This window comes from Macaca nemestrina, chromosome 13 (genome assembly GCF_043159975.1).
Source record: "Macaca nemestrina isolate mMacNem1 chromosome 13, mMacNem.hap1, whole genome shotgun sequence".
NCBI classification, from domain to species: domain Eukaryota; kingdom Metazoa; phylum Chordata; class Mammalia; order Primates; family Cercopithecidae; genus Macaca; species Macaca nemestrina.
Genome location: NC_092137.1, coordinates 64,036,556 through 64,049,690, shown reverse-complemented (window position 1 = coordinate 64,049,690; position 13,135 = coordinate 64,036,556). Strand labels below are relative to the sequence as shown.

The 13,135-nt window shown below is 38.1% G+C and overlaps 1 protein-coding gene across 1 annotated transcript in view; it reads left to right on the top strand.

Annotated features, from left to right (window-relative positions):
• Window positions 1-6,094: 6,094 nt before the first annotated feature.
• Window positions 6,095-13,135, top strand: part of WDPC (WD repeat containing planar cell polarity effector) — a 675,061-nt gene continuing 668,020 nt past the window's right edge. The window contains exon 1 of the mRNA XM_071076806.1: window positions 6,095-6,179. The gene's annotated coding sequence lies outside the window, so the exon portion shown is untranslated. The remainder of the gene's footprint in view (window positions 6,180-13,135) is intronic.

Sequence of the window (13,135 nt, the reverse complement as noted above, 5' to 3'; positions counted from 1 at the left end):
CAAAATAGAGGTTTCAACAACCAGTATCTAACATCTTTCACCTAATATTTTATCTGTATATATGATTCAACAGTTGTCTTTAATTATAATTCAGTTTCTGTAAGTTCTTCTATAATCACTTCTTAAAAATTAAATTTCCTGCCAGCATTCTAAAAATGGCCATATGATACTCACACACACACTATGCAAGTACTAAGTATTTTACAAAATTAAGATTTCTTAATTTAAATGTCTTAATATAAATTGTCAATAATATTTATAGAGAGTTCAGTGTAGACATAGGTTTACCCTGGTCCCTGAAAGAATAAACATTTCACATTAATTTCCATTCATAGTAATTTTCAGTCAGACCTGTGACTATCGGGGATGCATGTACAGCTATTAAGATCATAGATTTGGGAGCACATGTAGGGATCCTGATATTTCATTTTATTATTTTAGTATTTTAACTTTCTTTTTTGAGACAGTCTTGCTCTGTCACCTGGACTTCGGTGCAATGGCACAATCATAGCTCACTATAATCTTGAACTCCTGGGCACAAGCAGTCTTCCCACCTGGGCCTCCCAGAGTGATGGGATTACAGGTATGAGCCTCCACACCTGGCTAATTAAAAAATTTGTTTTTAATAGAGATGGGATCTTGCTATTTTGCTCACGCTGATCTTGAACTCCTGACCTCAAGCAGTCCTCCCACCTCAGCTTCCCAAAGGGTTGCGATTACAGGTGTGAGCCACCATGCCTAGCCTCATTTCAATCATTTTGGAAAATGTATAGTTTTGTTCTTAAAAAGGATCAAGAAACTCAGCCTGTGGTCCCAGCTACTCAGGAGGCTGAGGAAAGAGGATTACTTGAGCCCAGGAGTTTGTGGCAATAGTGTGCTATAAATGTGCCTGCAAATAGACACTGTACTCTGGTCTGGGCAATATAAGAAAAGAGGTTTAATAGAGTCACAGTTCCACATGGCTGTCTCTAAAAAAAATCAAGAAGCTCAAACTGAAAGACTTTTTATTCTAAAAATGTTTTATTGTCATTATCCTATTGTCTTTGAAAGTATTCTGTGATGACATTTACATTTCAAAATTAAGAAGAGGAGAACATACCTCTTGAGTAGCACAAGAAGGAGAAACTGTCAAACACTGATGGGCTTCTACCATGGTAGTTCTGCCTTTTTTTTTTTTCAGTGTTATTTGAATCTATGATGTTGTTCATGAGGGCTTTGGAGTGATTTTTTTTTCTAAAACACAAATCTGATCATCTTGTTCCTCTGCTTAAAACGCATCACCTGCCACTCACAGCCCTCAGGTTTGATCCCACATTCCTTTGCCCAGCCACAAGGGCTATGGTGAGAAACCCCTACTTAATTTCCACTTCGTGCTCTGACTCACCTCCCTGCTGTCTGTCTGTATTCCAGCCACGTTGATAGATTACTTGCAATTTCTCAAATGAGTCAAGCTCTTTCATGCTCTCCCAGGAGCACCTTTTATCCCTCTTTTCTCCTAATCATCTCTTTTCTTTAGGATACTCTTACAGTATTGTCTCTCCTGGTTTAGACACCCCTCATATGTATAGCCATATCACTCAGGGCTGACGTGTTGATATGGTTTGGCTGTGTCCCCACCCAAATCTGATCCCAAATTATAATCCCCATAATCCCATGTGTGGAGGGAGGGACCTGGTGGGAGGTGATTGGATCATGGGGGCAGTTTCCCCCATGCTGGTCTCTTGATAGTGAGTGAGTTCTCATGAGATGTGATGGTTTTATACGTGTTTGACAGTTCCTCCTTCACATGCCCTCTCTCACCTGCTACCATATAAGACATGCCTGCTTTCTTTTCTGCCATGTTGTAAGTTTCCTGAGGCCTCCCCAGCCATGTGGAACTGTGACTCTATTAAACCTCTTTTCTTTATAAATCACCCAGTCTTGGGCAGTTCTTTATAACAGTGTGTAAATGGACTAATATGCATGTCATTGCACTATTCACAGCACACTGTTTTGAAGATGTCTATTTACTGATTCTTTTTCACGTCCTTGCCTTTGTGTCTCCAGAGCGCAATACAATAATTGGCAGCAAATAGGCAACTAAACATTTATTGGATGAATGAATATAGTTTTTTTCTTATATTTGCTAATAACTAAATAGCAATGATTTGTTAAGCAGCTTTTACATGCAGGCACCATAGTAAATGCTTTATATTATTTATCTCATTTAATTTCATAGTTGTTATGTGAATAGGAATCACTATCCTCATTTTTGCAGATGAGGTAATAGTTCTAGAAACATTCAGTAATTTATCTAAAATTAAGTGACAGAGCTAGGATCAACCCTACATCTGTTAGGTTCCAAATCTTTGCTTTTATCCTCCATGCAACACATTATGGAGATCCTTCCTGATACCCTAGGTGAAGAAAGGGACTGGAAACTCTGGTCTGATGGCCTCCAGGATCAATATTCAGTGGACTCCATTCAGTGTCCAAGGGTGGGATGGTGCTAATCTCAGTGTTATTCTAGGCAAATATTCAAGCAATAAGCAGTGCTCTAAGATAAGTAGGCACCATTTCCATGGCTTTAGGGTTATCATTTACCTTCCAAGAAGAATGCTAGGTGGAGGCTATGGGTATAAGATGCAGTATTCAGTCTTTTAGGAGACAAGATCCAGAGCTAACAATGCATCAGATGCCCAACTAGGAAGACTAGGTCTTAGAATAAGTCTCCATCCCAAAAAGAGTTGGAATACTAAGTAAGGAACTGAGGTTGCAGCACAGTGATAGAAACTTAGCCAACATGGCAGCGTTAGGGACTAATATGTGGTCATCCTGAACTTGTCACACAGCAAGTCTATGCCAACAAGGAAAATTCTACATTCTATTTATAATATATTGAATACTCTAAAGTATTCCCTACCCTAGACCCAGGAATTGAGCAATTATATGTGGGGGTAAATGACAGACCCCAGTGACGTCCAGAATTGGAAACAGCCTATCTCCCTGGTGAGTCAGGCAATGAGTCAAGAGAAAAAATATGCTGAGCAGCTTCCTAGGTGAAGAATTCATGTCAAACAGTTGCTAAATCAGTATTAGAAAGAGAAAGCAGCTTTATTTATCCTAACTTAATCCTTCCTGAATTTTTAGAAAACAGTCCTTAATTACATTCTATATTGACACTTACTTTCTTGCCTTATTATATGTAAAGGAAAACTAAAGAATGTGTGTTTTAAAAATCTGATTATTTCTTTCTCTTACTAAAAATATTTCCCCTTACTAAGAGGTCTTCTCTTTCTTAGAAGTAGCAAAGAAGATTCAAGTTATTTTCCTTATGTCATTAAGTTTTGTTTATGTGTTCTCTTTTGATGTTTTATTTCGAAAGTCCTGTACAGAAATAGGACTTTCCATTACTTCATCATCAGTTAGTTCTTGCCTGGCTCCAAGTTTCTGCAATTCCCTTCTTCCCTCATCAAAGGCTTCATGGTCCTAACCATGAGCTGAACTTATCCTACTGTCTAATACACAACTTGAACAGAAGAGATTTAAGGGATTGTAGCCCAATACTATGGGATTCAGCATCAAGTCACCCATGTTGCCAGGCCAACTCTAACTACCTGCTCAAGTTCTGATTACAGTCTGTCTCATCCTCCAAGACCCACTTGTGTACCTGCTTGTGCTTCAGTTTAGTTGACGGAGTTTCTGCCTTGCTTCCCTGTGGCTGGTACTGACTCTGTTATTGGTTTGGTTTCCTCTCAGATTCATATTTTCTCCCATTTGGGGCACCCCACTCTGAGTATCAGAACCCATAGCATCAACTGTGTGAATTTATCGATTGTTATACTCTTAGGTATCATGCTGCCCTATAATTTCCCCCAGCACCTTGAGTGAGGATTGCCTACCCCATCTCTCCCATCAGGCTCTGGGTGATCCCACCTGGTCTGATGGGTGGCTCTAGTTCTAAGTGCTGGTGCCTCAGAAGCAGCTCCATCATGAAGCAGTTAACCCAGCCCCTTATCTAGATTTGACTTTATCTTTAGTTAAGGGAGCTTCCTGAACTTCTAGCACTTGATGAAGCAATCTAGAAAATTTGAGGTTAAACATTATTTTAGGGTAGAAATAGTACAAACATAAATAGAATAACAATATCACAATTCACAATTCACATGCTAATTTAAGTAAAGTATTTTAACTTGGAACTCTATGTGGAAGACTTCAGTCACTTCCAAACACTGATATCTTGGGACTTGATGTAATCCTACTCACATATGTTTCACATTATACAGTGTAAAGGGAAGGGCGAGTAACCATTTTCTTCAAATGAGAAACATAACTCAAAAGAATAAATTTCCAAGCACATGAAAATTAATTTGCATACTCTTTGGAGACAGACAGAGTTTCTTTTCATTAATTCCAGTACCCTTCAAAAATGAAAGCATAAGGAAAAATATTGTTTCTTCACTGTAAAACAACGTGACAGTCTTCAGCCTCATTTTCTCTGCCTCTGCTATCTCAGCTTCCCACTAGCTGAGTTCAGGATCTCTGCTGGCAGGTGTAGTACTACCACTCTCCCCAAACTGGTCCAACCTGGAGGCTGGATATGCTAAAGAGCTCTCAGCACAGGCTGACTCTACCTTCACTAAGCTGAGTATCAAGTCACTACCCTTGGGTTGGTAGAAACAGAGTGTTCCTTTCAACAAACACCTAATGTGCCAGGTTCTGAGCCAGGCACTGGGCAAAGGCAGATCCAGATTTTGTGTGGCCTGAAATCATGTACTTTGGAGGCCCTTACTAAGAAAAAAAAACACTTAATTGCAGACCAAAATTGGTATGAAAATGAATAGGAGGAAAAAAATTGTAACAAATTTAATTTTTCAAAAACTGACAAATGCCACTAAAAATTACAAAATCCAGAAAAATGATATAATGTTTTTATTAACTTATTATCTGGCACATCTCTGTTACATTTTTCTATATTTTTGTCTGCATATTCTTTAACCATCTTTTCATATAACAATAATTATGTAAATTTTTTTATAGAAATAAAAATAGTTATAAGAATGACAATGTTAAGCCAGGTACAGTGGTGTTTACCTATGGTTCCAGCTACTAAGGAGGCTGAGGTGGGAGGATTGCTTGAGCCCAGGAATTCAAGACCAACCTGGGCAGTATAGTGAAGATCTATGTTTAGGGTTCAAATGCTCAGAATTATAGGCATACTCTACAGATAGTTGTGTGTGATACTGAAGTCTGGCAATGCCAGGAGCATAAGGTGATATCAGTGGATAGGTAAAGAAAGAAAAGGGATTTGAAAATGTGAGGTCAACCAAGGCAGATAGAATTTATGTGCACCTAATCATAGTTTTTGAAAACCATTTGCAGAATTGGTGCAAAAAAATTAAGGCAAGATTTTTTCTTTGATTTATTTCTTTTTTTAAATCAGTAGCACAAGGAACTTTGGCAGTTTGTTTCTCTTGGTAAAAATAAAAATGTCCTTTAGATAATATTCATGTTGATTATAATGAATGATACAAGTAAGTAAAATAGAACTAAGTCTGTATTTAGCATTAGAAAAAGAAAAAGTCCTTAAAAGAGTTCTGAGAGAAGTCTTAAAGATGTGCTCCAAGTTGTAGCTGCAAACAGTTTTCACAGGCCTCCCACTACTGCTAAGTCTGTAAGTACTGAACCATATGTTTCTCTCAAGTATAAAAATATGAAGTTGTAAATTTTACTAAGAAAAATTCTGTTTATCGTTATATCTGTTGAGTAGACTCCCTATTGGAAAATTGCATTAGCTAATGCCCTGCGAGTCATACCCACCAATGACATATTGCTCATTTTGTTTTTTTATGGTACTTGACTGTACTGGAACATCATGGTCTGGAAAATTATACTACTTGTTTGTACATGTGTCTTGGGCTGTGTAGTCATTCTAGCTACAAAATGTTGCAACATACAACTACAAATGTGCTAGATGTCATGAGTTCTTTACAAGATTAAAATAAAAAGAGATAATATGGTATTGGACTCATTTTTTATTTTATTTTATTTATTTTATTTTATTTTATTTTCTTGAGACAGAGTCTTGTTCTGTTGCCCAGGCTGGAGTGCAGTGGCACACGATCTCGGCTCACTGCAACCTCCGCCTCCCAGTTCAAGCCATTCTCCTGCTTCAGCCTCCCAAGTGGCTGGGATTACAGGTGAGCGCTACCACACCAGGCTCCTTTTTGTATTTTTAGTAGAGATGGGGTTTCAACATGTTAGCCAGGCTGGTCTTGAACTACTGACCTCAGGTTATCTGCCTGCCTCATCCTCCCAAAGTGCTGGGATTAGAGGCATGAGCCACTGTGCCTGGCCTGGACTCAATTTTACCAATCAAATTAATGTAGTATTTTGGTTCCATAGTTTAGTAATTACTTATATTTACTATAATTTTAATTGACAGAAAGTGGATTATGGTCAGTGCTCAAACTTACCTATACTTTTAGACAATGCTGTTCCATGATGTATGTTTTAAGTGTATCTTTTTAATGTAATGTGTTCTGGAACAGCCAATAAAAATTAGTCACATTTAATTCTTCATAGTTTCAGTGCCCTTAATTAATGGGGCCCTTACATTTTTTTAAGTCAAAATTACTTTGGTCTAAGATAAGACAAACCCTCCCCCAAGGCTACATATTTCATCTTTTTGTCCAGTAGTTTTACCAGTAGGTATAAGTAGAGAAACTTCTCTATTTTTTCCACTCTACTTGCTTAAGCACACTTTGCTTGTGGTGTAGGAATCTGGTTGACCCTGGCAAAATTACAAAAAAGAAACATTTGTCTTAGATGCCTGTCTCTTCTTTCCTAGAGGCACACTTCCCCACAGGGGCCCATCTCCAGCACTCTGTCCTTCTAGATTCTTCCCTTCAGTTCCTAATACCTTATTCTGTAAAATCACAAATACTATACTTTCTTTCTCCATTTAAGGTTTAGTTATTCTGTGTTTATTTTCTTAGGATCCAAGGATATCCTAGTTTATGTAATTTTTTTAAATGTCAAGGCAGATTTACTCATAGGAGAGGGTTAGAATCGTCATGATCAAGGAATGTAAGAATCTTCTAGAAATAGTACCCTTTCCTCATTCGTTTTGTCTCAATCATTCATTCATTTGGCATATATTTATTGAATGCCTATTGTATGCCAGAAATATTCGAGGCACTTGGAATACATCAAATAACAAAACATAAAATTCCCTGTGTTTGTTTTTCATATAACAATAATTTTGTGATTTTTTTTCTATGTGCTCACATTTGTGCAATTTTATCTCTCTTGAGAGTATGAATCATTCTTTTTCATTTTGTAAGTTGTTACTTCAGTGCATGCAATTTGGATTTTTTGCAGTCTGTTTCTGCGGATCATGCTTTACGTATGTCTGTATTACTTGATGAAACGCAATTTAGTGTCTCAGATGTGGCCATGTAAGTGGCCAAGTGACATACTTGCTTCTCACCATATTGAAAACAAAGTGAGAGGCTGACACTTAAAGGTCACCATTTTCATGGAGGTAAGAATATAGATCAGAATTTAGCGAGAGGCTGTGCTCAACACACATATGGCACTGGCAGTATCGTGAACAAATCCTAGACATTAAAATTTTTCCAGGACTCCTGTAACTTTGGACTAAAATGATTACTTAGATGCTCTCTTCCAAATTGCATAGAGCCATTCTCCTAAAGACATTCCATAATGGGACTTTTTTAAAAAATTCAAATGTTTCACTTTCTGCTTAGTTGAATATCACATAAAAAAAAAAACAAAATGAGGCCGAGTGTGGTGGCTCACACCTGTAATTCCAACACTTTGGGAGGCTGAGGCAGGAGGATTGCTTGAGCCCAGGAGTTTGAGACCAGCCTGGGCAATATAGTGAGACCTCGTGTCTACAAAATAATTTAAAAATTAGCCAGATGTGGTGGAGGCTGAGGTAAGAGGATTGCTTGAGTCTGGGAGGCAGAGGTTGCAGTGATCTGTGATTGCGCCACTGCACTCCAGCCTAGGCAACGGAGAGAGACCTTGTTTCAGAAAAAAAGAAGAAAAAACAAAAGGGAAGCATAAATATTTTGAATGAGGAATTTATCTGTGGAAAACACATAACTCTTTTTTAAAAGTTTAGCTAAGCCAGGTCAATGTGGTTAATCTTGTTTGCAATACAAGAAGCTATGCTACCAAATGTGTACTCTCTTTTTCGTAGTAAAAATGTGTCAATTGTTATTGTGATCATTCTGTCTCAATATAGTCTTTTAAAAAATATCTTTGTCTTGCTACACAGTCATATAAAAACTAGATGTTAAATCAGGTTTCTCCAGATGACCTAATTTAAAACTGGTAAGGCTCCAATTTGGGGACAGAAAATGAATCTAAGAAAATTGTTGTGGTTGTTTTGCTTCAGTTAAGTTGAAGACTGCGTGCATTTATAAGATGCCTGATTTTCACCTAACCAACAACAATAAAATATAGAATATAATAAAGAGAAGAACAGAGAGGGTTTATCATATTTCCTAAACCTTTCCTAAAATATGGCACTCTAGGGAAAAAATTTTCTGCTGGAGTGTTACATGAGAACTTTATAAATATTAAAGCAGAAAAGTAAGTGTATATAATATAATATTTATGGGTTCTTAATTTATAAATGCCAATGTAGTATCTTTTCAAAGTAGCTACTAAAAAAAATGACACTACCCTTCTTCAATAATGAATGAGTTCAGCTCTCCACATCGCATAGAGGGAAAAGCAGTGAATGCGAATGCATGCTAAGTAGCCAGTCTAGGTGTGTACGAAAGAAGCAGAGAGGGAGAAGGGAGGAAGGAGGAGTAACTCCTCTGGTATGAAAAGAACCTGGGAACAAAAAAAGACATTTTCTCTCCTTTGTGCCTACGGAACATATTTTCACTAGCCTTGACTAGGAAGAATAAGAGTATGTTTAAATACTCTTCTTATGGTTGAGGGAAAAAACTGACTCAGTGTAATTAAAGAGCAAAGCCAATGGAGAAAGACTTTTAAGAAATATTTTTAGGCCGGGCGCGGTGGCTCAAGCCTGTAATCCCAGCACTTTGGGAGGCCGAGACGGGCGGATCACGAGGTCAGGAGATCGAGACCATCCTGGCTAACACGGTGAAACCCCATCTCTACTAAAAAATACAAAAAACTAGCCAGGCGAGGTGGCGGGAGCCTGTAGTCCCAGCTACTCGGGAGGCTGAGGCAGGAGAATGGTGTGAACCCAGGAGGCGGAGCTTGCAGTGAGCTGAGATCTGGCCACTGCACTCCAGCCTGGGCCACAGAGCGAGACTCTGTCTCAAAAAAAAAAAAAAAGAAATATTTTTAAATGTTTGAAGGAGATAGTTTCATTTATTTAACAGTAATTGTCATTTATTGAACTCTCACAGGGTAAGTGTAGCCAAGCGCTGTGTATATTGTTTCATTTAATCTTTATAAGGTAGCATGATTATTTTCATGGTCCATATTAAGAAACTGAAGTTTTCAGAGATGAAACCAACCTAAAGCATTAAGATTTATACCCAGGATTTGCCAATTTTAAAGCCTGTGTCCCAAACATAACATTGGTTCCTCATACAGTTTCAATACTGAGATTTGATTTCAAGTACTGCGATACAATTGCATACGTGGGTTGTGATTTTAAATTTATAAGAATATAATAATCTTAAAACATCTCAGATTGCTAAATTTGTGCTGAGTAATTGGGCCTAAATTTTGACTTGTTTCTTCACTGTCTTTCCCTATTACACCAAGATCTTTGTTAGAATTTCCCTCTAGAAGTTTCATATTCTCACACACACACACACACACACACACCAGCTAGAGATATTTTTCCAAAAGTTCAGAATTTTAAAATCATCTTTGAAGAGTTGTCTTTCACATGTTGGTGACTCACATTTGTAATCTATATTATTAACATTATAGAAAGAATAAGAGCTTTTTTGGACCTGCATTCTCTATGCCCAAATTCTGCTATTAAATGCAGGCGCATTTCATTATTTTCAAAAGGAATTTCATATGCTAGCTGACCTAAGACAACATTGTTTTAGTCTTGGGCCAAAATTTGTCTTTGGGAGGCCTCCTATCTTCCTTTGAATGCCGTTCTAACTGCTTCAGAGGTCCTTTCCTGAGACCTTCTTGATGACGCTGGCTGCTCAGAGTACCCCACCCTTCCTTGACTTTTTCCTGCTTGCCCTCATTGATACACTTTTGTTCATTCACACGACAAATATTTATTGACCGTATGTCTCAAGTACAGTGCCAGATGCTAGATATACAGTGATGAGAGAAGAGACATGCTCATTGCCTTCATGGAGTTAATGATGTAAAAAGGAATTAGGTGCTAATCCAATGAATAAAGGTTGCACAAACAAAAGCAACACTGCAAATGTGAAATAGTGCTGGATATTTGGTACTGGGATTTGGCTAAGTCAGGGAAATCAGGCCAGACTTCTTTTTTTCTTTTAATTTCTATAAATTCAAGGGGTACAACGGCAATTTTGTTACATAGATCTATTGCCTAGTGGTGAAGCCGGAACTTTTAGTGTCGCCATCACTTGAATAGTGATCATTGTACCCGTTAGGTAATTTCCCATCATCTAGCACCCAAACCTGCCCACCCTTCCAAGCCACCAATGTCTGTCATTCCACACTTTATGCCAAGGTGTACACATTATTTAGCTCAGACTTCTAAGTGAGAACATGTGGTATTTGTCTCTTTCTGAGTCATTTCACGTAGGATAATGGCCTCCAGTCCTATCTATATAGCTGCAAAAGACATTGTTTCATTCTTTTTTATGGCTGAATAGTATTCCGTTATGTGTATGTGTATATATATATATATATACACACACACACACACACACTATACTTTTTTAATCCAGTCATCTGCTAATGGACACTTAGGTTGATTCCACTTCTTTGCTGTTGCAAATAGTGCTGCAATAAACATATGACTACAGCTATCTTTTAAAAGATTATTTATTCATTAAAAATTTTTTTTAGAGACAGAGTCTTCCTCTGTTGCCCAGACTGTGGTGCAGTGGTGCGATCATGTCTCACTGCAGCCTTGAACTCCTGGGCTCAAGTAATCTTCCCACCTTAGCCTCCCAAGTAGCTAGGACTACAGTGTGTACCATGACACCTGGCTAATTTCCTTTTTATTTTTATTTTTTATTTTTATTTTTCCCCCAGAGACAGGGTCTTGCCATATTTTCCATGCTGGTCCTGAACTCCTGGCCACTTGCCTTGTCTCCCAAAACACTGAGTTTACATGTATGAGCCACTGTGCCTGGCCAGGTATCTTTTTGATATAATTATTTCTTTTTCTTTTAGTAGATACCCAGGAGTGGGATTTCTGGATCACATAGTAGTTCTATCTTTAGCTCTTTGAGAAATCCCCATACTGTTTTCCATAGAGGTTGTACGAATTTACATTCCTATTAAGAGTGTATAAGCATTTTCTTTGCTCCTTCTTAATAAGGAAGTGACACTTAGCTGCGGTTTGAAGGATAAATTAACACCGGAAAGGGGAAGGAAGGGGCTTCTGGGCTAACTACCCATTTCTCTCTGCATTTTCCAGGCCTGAGGGAATGTGATGGCTCCAGGTTGTCCTTTTATATATTACACACACACACACACACACACACACACACACACACACATTGCCTGTGGATTGACTGCTTCAGATTAGGTGGCCAACTTTGACCCACCTTTGCCAACATTCGTTATTTTTTGTCTTTTAAATAATATAATAGAATTTTAAAATTCTGACTGATGTAAGACAATATCTCATTGTGGTTTTAATTTGCATTTCTCTAATGATTAGTGATGTTGAGCATTTTTTCATATGCTGCTTGGCCATTTGGATATCTTCTCTTGAAAAATGTCTATTCTTGACCTTTGCCCACTTTGCCCAGTTTTTAATTGAGTTGTTTTGCTGTTGTTGTTGAGTTCCTTCTAGATTCTGATATTAGTCCCCTGTTGGATACATAGTTTGCAAATCTTTTCTCCCATTCTATAGGTTGTATGTTCACTCTGTTGATTATTTCTTTTGCTGTGTAGAAGCTTTTTAGTTTAATTAAATCCCATTTGTCTATTTTTGGTTTTGTTGCTTGTGTTTTGAAGTCTTAGTCATGAATTCTTTGGCTATTCAAATGTCCAGAAGAGTTTTCCCTGGGTTTTCTTCTAGTATTTTTATAGTTTCAAGTCTTACATTTAAGTCTTTAATCCATCTTGAGTTGATTTTTTAATATGGTGCGAGATACAGGTCCAGTTTCATTCTTTTGTATATGCAAGCCAGACTTCTTAATAAGAAAGTGATACTTAGCTGCAGTTTGAAGGATGAAACAGTTTGAAAGATGAACACTGAAAAGAGGGGAAGGAAAGAAAGGCTTTCTGGGCTACCCAATTCTCTCTGCATTTCCCAGTCCTGAGGGAATGTGATTGCTCTAAGTTCTCCTTTTATATACACACACACACAGGTTGTCTGTGGACTGACTGCTTCAGATTAGGTGCCCACCTTTGGCCCAGAGAGCTGTGGCTGGGTGAGGGAGAGCTCCTGGATCCTGGGCTCCTTAACAAGATCTGAGCTAGTGACAACTTCACTTACTAGAACTATGGCTGTAATAATGCATTTTGGGGACATGCTGCTGCCTCCAAGAAGCTTCCCTAGTTTCCCCAGGCAAAGTGATTGCTCCCTTCTCTTTTTTTCTCTTGTATCTTATACCTGCTTCTGTTGGTTGCACGTATCCCACGGATTGTTTCGTTTCTGTTGTTAACATGACTATCTGCCTCCCAAGTAGGCTGTATTTCTTGAGGACAGAAAATACGTCTTATGTACATCTGTTTTCCTAGAACCTAGCATAGTGACTGTACAGTGCCTTGAGTAAGCACTCAATAAATGATGCTGAATTAATGAATGAACTGACAAACTACCACTGGAGTACTTCTCAAAAATGAATGAAATAAAGAACAGGAGAGTAAGCACTCTATCCCTTCCTTCTCTTTCTCTTCCCAAGTCACCCCAGAAATATGTGTCCCATTCAACGTTTCTGGCACACATATTTGGCACATGTGACACATGCTATATGGACAGGAAAGTGTGATGGCAAATATATACCAG